At 39.6% G+C, this 7,158-nt stretch overlaps 1 pseudogene across 1 annotated transcript; it reads left to right on the forward strand.

The window, feature by feature from the left end:
* Positions 1-2,926: 2,926 nt before the first annotated feature.
* Positions 2,927-6,883, forward strand: LOC311055413 (up-regulator of cell proliferation-like; annotated as a pseudogene). Its single transcript has 2 exons — positions 2,927-3,015; positions 3,349-6,883. The product of its transcript is annotated as an up-regulator of cell proliferation-like (transcript).
* The last annotated feature ends 275 nt before the right edge of the window (positions 6,884-7,158 follow it).

The following is a 7,158-nucleotide window of genomic DNA, read 5'->3' on the forward strand; positions in this document are numbered from 1 at the left end:
GTGTGTTAACTGTTGTACAGGTGGAATACGGAGTCCGGTCCTACATCAAGATTCGATCACCCTGTGGATTTGTGTTCAAGAGATCCTTTTCCCAATTTTGAGCAGTAAGAAACATAGCATCATTTGCATATGTGTTTTGTGTAAATTTATATTTTGAATTAAAGCACTTCTTAAAATGACATTCTTGTCTAACTTCCAGGTTATCTACATGTTCAGAATCATCACATGCGAGTCCATTTCCACAAAACAAAGGGTAAGCATTGATACAGTACGTATCCTATCCTTTACAGCTGTTTTTGTACACACACAAGACATGACACTCAGTAGACAAGCAACAGAGATGGTCAAACCACACAAATAAAAAATAATGTAATCAAAATAAAATTGAATATTTTGCTCAAATCTACAGGGCAAAAGAGGTCACCTGTACCATGTGTTCAGACAACAAAGCTGTGAAGATCTGTCTGACCTGCAATGTCTCCTTGTGTGAGATTGATGTAAAACCACACTACAACAATCCAGCTCTACAGAGACATAAACTAGTGGACGTAACTGGAGAGGTGGATGATAAACGCTGCCTGCATTATCACAAACCTCTAGAATACTACTGCAAGACTGACCGGATAGAGATCTGTAGTGTTTGCTCACAAACAACTCACAAAGGACATGACTTGATCTTTAATCAGGTACAAATGTAAATTGAACAAATTAAAAACAATAAAAATGGATTGTGTAGTAGTCTACATCTACAGGTTGAATTTGCAATAAGCATTAAAAAAAATGTAATTTGTAATTTGTCTATCTATCACTATAATGATTATGACCACCTGTTCTCATTATGCTGCCAAAGGCTTCAGGTGGAGGGCAATACCAAATCTCAGACAGACTGGATCGTAAGTATTGATCCTAATATTTATGAGCGGATATTATGAATATCTCAATAAAATATTTGACTCACAATTGGAATTCAATTTTACATTTGATTATTGTTGTTGTGTTGTGATAATTGTTGTGCTGGATATGAATTGGTTATGACTGCTATAATGCTAATGTATCATGTTGTCTGAAATCCTTCATCAGTGCCGCCCCCTCCTGGTTGGTTCAAGATCCTGCCGCTGAAAACAGGCAGTGTGAACCTTGCCTGGGAACCTCCTAAGGGATTGGATGGGCCTAAGCAGTACAGAATAGTCTGGAAATGTGACAAAGAGCAAAAAAGTTTAAAAATCAAAAATAACTGCCAAATTGAAATCAAAGAACTTAAATTAGGAAGAAAATATGACTTTGCCGTGGCCACAGAAGCAAGAAATGTTAAAAGTGTCTGGTTGACGCAATCTTATTTCACAGGTAAGTAAAGGTTTAATCTGATTTATCAACCTTTAAAAGGACCATACCGGTGCCAATACATGCCATTGTTTATTCACAGTTTTGGCCATATATTGGACATAAACACAACCATTTTACCTTTAGGCCCAATTGTTTGTTTACATTTTCTCCAAAATCAATAAAAAGTTGCTCTTACTTACTTGCACAATTGAGTAAATGTTGGCTAAACATCGTTGTGTGCAGTATATAAGTCATAGACTTTTGAATTTTGTTCTTTCTTTTTCTAGAAACCATTCGGCTACATTTTTCAAATCAAGCTGCTCTTTAAAGTGCAATGATAATGTAACTTTGACAAAACATAACCATACAATATTATCATTTTTTGTATTACCTATCTTAAGCATGTTTCAAGTGTCTGCAAGTATAGTTTTATACCTGGAATGAATAGAATCCAGTGACTTACTCAAAAATAGTAATAATTAACTTTATAATAATAAACTTTATTTGTATAGCACTTTTTAGCGGTGCCAACCGCTCTACATTTGACTCTGTCCGTTTGTCCGTCCGTCCGTCCGTCCGTCCGTCCGTATGAGCACGGCATTTAAACAGCTATAACTCCAGTTCACACACACACACACACACACACACACACACACACACACACACACACACACACACACAAGCCAATACTGCACACATGCGCACACACGAACACACGCACACACACACACACACACACACACACACACACACACACACACACACTTGACGTCCGTATGAGCACGGCGTATGAGCACGGCATTTAAACAGCTATAACTCGCAGCATGCTATGGAGTACAAATTTTGTACATGGACTAAAACCACCAATAGGGACGAACTGAAATTAATTAAGCCCCGCCCCCTCTATCTTCCTATTGGCTGGGCTTTAAACAGCCGTAAGTCCAGTTTGCAGCATGCCACCAAGTCCAAATTTGGTATGTGGACTTAGACCACCAATAGGGACGAACTGTAATTACTTAAGCCCCGCCCCCTCTGTCTGCCCATTGGCTGGGCTTTAAACAGCCATTATTCCAGTTTGCAACATGCTACCAAGTACAAATTTGGTAAGTGGACTCAGACCACCAATAGGGACGAACTGAAATTAGTTAAGCCCCGCCCCAAAGGCACCGCTTCCTTCACAAAGGGTGTGATTTTTAAGAACAGAATAAGACAAAGTAAAAACTAAGACAAACCACGGTATGGAAAATGGAGGCAATCGCCTAATGTTAAATAGTCAATACAGTGAGCTGCAGACAATGGGCTAAACAGGCCAAACCATCGGTATGGTCCCTTGATGCACAATCTATTCTTCTCTATTATAATAAACCGAAAGTGCTTGCTGCATTTACTACATATGTTCTATTTTTCATCTAGAGATCCCAGCCCCAACAGAGTTGATTGTGGACCATCAGAATTCAAACTCTGTAACCCTAAGATGGACCAAGGCTCCCAGAATGGACCAAATTCAACAGCATTTTGTCATTTCCTATGGCATCCCTGAAGCAGAGCCCAACGCTATATTCACTGAAAGCTGTAGCACAACACTCTCTGAGCTACAACCTGACACTGAATACAATATCAGTGTCTCAACTGTGCTGTCAGGTGGGGAAGACGGGGAACAGAGTGAACCTGTGTCTATAACCATAAGCACAAGTAAGGATTCTGCATTATCATGAACAGAGTATATGATACACTGGCTTGTCCACAACATTGTTTTTATTATAAGTTAATCTTACAGTATGTTAGTGTGTAGTTGTTAATGTTTTTGAAAATATAACAGTCAGTCATTAGTAAAAGTTGTGCCTACAAATATATATTTTGGACAGTTTTATATGAGAACGATAATATTAATTATTATATTTAGTTTGTTGTTTTCATTATGGACTATGCCTAAATATGAAGTCATATAGTTCATGAACAATTGTATGCTTTTCTTAAAGCTGTCTTTTTATACAATCATAAGTATTTCTCTTTGTCTTTTCACAGAATCCTGTCTTATGGGGTTGTTATCCAGTGCAGGACTGAAAGACCATTATGAGCACAAACTCAAATTAAGTAGTGTTCTTTGAGATAAACCACAATACTACATCAAATGAGCCACTTCATACAATGCAATCACTTCCAGGGGCATTTTTAAAGAAGCTCATGATAGCAAATGTCGATGCTAGGAGTGTTAGATGTGTAACATTGGAAGAAGACAAATACATTTTTGAGTTTGACAGTGGTGACAAAATTGAATCTGAGAGCAACAAAGTCAATGCTATCAACCCACTGGATCTCACAACTGCACTCTTCCTGTGCTCAGATAGTGCTCTGCAACAGGAGATGGTTAAAAAATGGCAATGTGTCAATTTGCTGTTCCTCTCCTACTGCCAAACTGTGATACAAAAGAAACTACGTTAATGCTTTGGCCAATGCGAGAACTTGTCAAGAAGTTTAAACCCTGCACATCTTCTGAGTCATTTGTTGAGGAAAGTATTGTGGCCTCTAAAATCCCATTAGTTTCCTTCGTCAGTCTAGGAAAGGACAGCTTAGGCAAGTATCAGATTTTGAGCAAGATGCTTAACAATGCATTTGTCCATCGTGACATGGATTGTGATGATGCCTCCAGAAAGATATCAGATGGTTTAGTTGAAATCAGCTGGTTCCTTCCATGTGGGAACCAAACCATAGACGTGTTTACTAAACCAGTGGCTGTGGCAAACCTAAGAGGAGACATTAGGTCCTTTGACAAACAGTTCTCTTTTCTCTGTAACACATCAGCTGCAGTTTATATTTTCAGTGATGATTATGTGGCCACCCTCAGTGCCCTGAAAGAAAAAAACAAAAGAGCACAGTATTTTGTTGTTATGAATGGAGAGAAAAATACTTTCCAAAACTCCATAAGAAGATTGCCCTCAACTGATGATAGCAGCAGGTCAATCAAAATAATGGTCAAGAAAAGGCAACATGACGCAAACTTTGTGAATATCCTGATCGCATCTATTAATAACATCTCAGATAACAATCCAAATATTGTGACAATCGAAGACATGGCTGCTGTTGCTCATCACCATGGGATACTGGTAGATGAGGCCAGTGAAGAGTGTAGGAAAGCCAAAAGGCTGGCAGATGAAATCACCAGAAGAATAACAAAAGACACAGTGAATTTTAAAGAGGAACATCTACCTTTACAAGGAATCTTGAGGGAGCTCTCCCTCATAGATAAAGAAAAACGCAAAGCTGGATACCATGATATAAGCTCTCTAAAGACAAGGGAAAAGGAACTGAAGAAGAAACGGAAAAGTTTCAAAATGACAGAAACAATGGAATGCTTCATCAGTGCAATATTAGGATCAAACACAGAACGATCCTATTTCCTGAAATGGATGAGAATCAACCTAGACAACTTATCTCGACAGTGCCTATTGGATTTGAGAGCACAGTACAAAGGCTTTGCCAGGAAAAAGAAATTGCCGGTTTGGACCAGAGAGTATCTGCATGCTCTTTGGGGCTCGAGCATTTTCTCCGTGAACTGGGCCAACTGTATGAGTTCTACAATTCTGAAGACCCCGTCTCAGAAAACTGTCCTCAAAAGAGACAAATCAAGAAACTTCCTCAAACATATGCAGAGATGCTGTTGGAAGGTCACCCAATTGAACTTGTAGATGGAGATGCTTTGGACATCCCGCTTAAGTGGATAACAGATGTACTTACATGTCTGCATTCTCATGAGAAATCCAACAGCAAGATCAAGGTAGTTACAGTATTAGGAGTCCAAGGCACAGGGAAATCAACACTCCTTAATGCCATGTTTGGAGCTCAGTTTGCTGTAAGCAGTGGAAGATGCACACGAGGTGCCTTCTTGCAGCTGATCAAAGTCAATAAAGAACTCAGAGAGGAGATGAAATGTGACTTTGTCCTGATCATTGACACAGAGGGACTAAAGGCCCCAGAGCTTGCTGAACAAAATGAGAGTCATGAACATGACAATGAACTGGCAACATTGGTGGTGGGACTCAGTGACATCACAGTTATCAACATGACGATGGAGGTCTTTGCAGAGATGAAGGACATGTTGCAGATTGTGGTTCGCACTTTCCTTGGGATGAGAGAAGTGGTGAAGAAACCAAAATTCCATTTTGTGCATCAGAATGTCCCATTTATATCTCCAGATGCCAACATAAGAGAAAGGAAAAAGTTGCTGGAGCAATTGGATGAAATGACTGTGGCATCTGCCAAAATGGAAAACAATGACACCATCACCAAGTTCACAGATGTGATGGATTATGACTTAGACACAAGCTGCAGTTATATACCAGGGCTCTGGTACGGACTCCCACCCATGGCTCCAGTTAGTCTTGGATATAGTGAAGCTGTCTATGAATTTAAAAAGAAATTGATTCAAGACATCCAGAGATGCCAGAAAACAGAAGATGTAACAGATTTCCTCAAGTCGACTAAAGGACTAAGGGATTCCATGATGGCCAGAAAACTGAGCCAAGACACTGAAGGCAAAGGGAGAAGCAAATTACAGACATCAATTGAAAGCAAAGAAGTGGAGCATGAAGCCGACAACATTAAAGGTCCACAGGCCTATTTACTTGAAAAGAAGATCCTGGACTTTCTAAGTAATTACAGGAACAATCAATCAGCTTTTTCAGATGTAACGTTCAAACAAGAGTTTGAAAATGTTTGGAATAAAGCTGTTTCTGATTGTGAGGTCAACTTCCAAGAACTCCCAATGCGAGATATTCCAGAGGAGATTTCTGCCACATTGAGGGAAAATGTATCCAGCCATCATAACATCAACTGTAGGGTAGATGAAGTGACTTTGGAGAAATGTGCGAGAAAAAGATTTGTTGTGGAGTCTGGTGGCTGGCGGGAGAAGGCTGGTGGTTTTATAAAGCTTCGAGACCTAGACTATCACAAGAAAAAACTGCAAGACTCTTGTGATGGGATCATCAATGAGTGTAAAGCGTTCATAACAGAGACCATGGAAGAGGAAGGCGACTACTCTGAAACCCATATCCAAGACTTGTTAAAGATGATTGATAAATCATTCCAACAACAAAAGAAACTGGAACTCAGTGAGGAAACAGAAATAGGTCTCAAACTGCACATCTGTGGCATTGCAGCAACTGAGTTTCAGAAGATGCGCGATGATTTCATTGCTAAAAACAACCCACAGTTGTTACTTCAGAAATGGAAGAAGAATTACTTTGAGGACTTCATGGACAGGTTCCATGGTCGAGACCAGTGCCAGAACAAAGCAAGAGACTTTGTCAAGCTGTGTTTGCAACCAGCTGTAATGGATTATGTGACCAAGAAAACTGCTCCAGATATTGTAAAAGCAATGTTGATTGATGCAGGGTCAGAGGATTTCAGCCAACAAGGAGCACTCCAGTACTCCATTTTAAAACAGCTTCTTGACAAACCAGACTACAAGAAATACAAGCAATACATACACAACTATGAAAGGTTCTTAAGACCTGGCTTGTGGATCAACTTGATGAGAAGCTTTCGGAGAATCCCTGCCTGAAGAATTGTGAAAAGAAACATCTCACTCAGATAGTCAAAATGATAACAACTGCCATTTCAAAAGTCAGAGACTCACCAAACACTGTCACGGATGTAAAATCCTTCTTTCAGTCTCTTCTCAAAGAACTTGGGGAGAAGCTTCACTTCCCGAAAAATGCTCTCAATTCCATCATGATTCTGGGCATAGCATACAGAGATCAGTTTGCTTCCTGTATCACAGAAAATGTGACTGAAATGGAGCGATTACTCTCAGCTGAATTTGACAAGAGGGCAGAC

Source organism: Gymnoscopelus microlampas (genome assembly GCF_963454915.1).
Source record: "Gymnoscopelus microlampas genome assembly, chromosome: 2".
In the NCBI taxonomy this organism is placed as follows: Eukaryota; Metazoa; Chordata; class Actinopteri; order Myctophiformes; family Myctophidae; genus Gymnoscopelus; species Gymnoscopelus microlampas.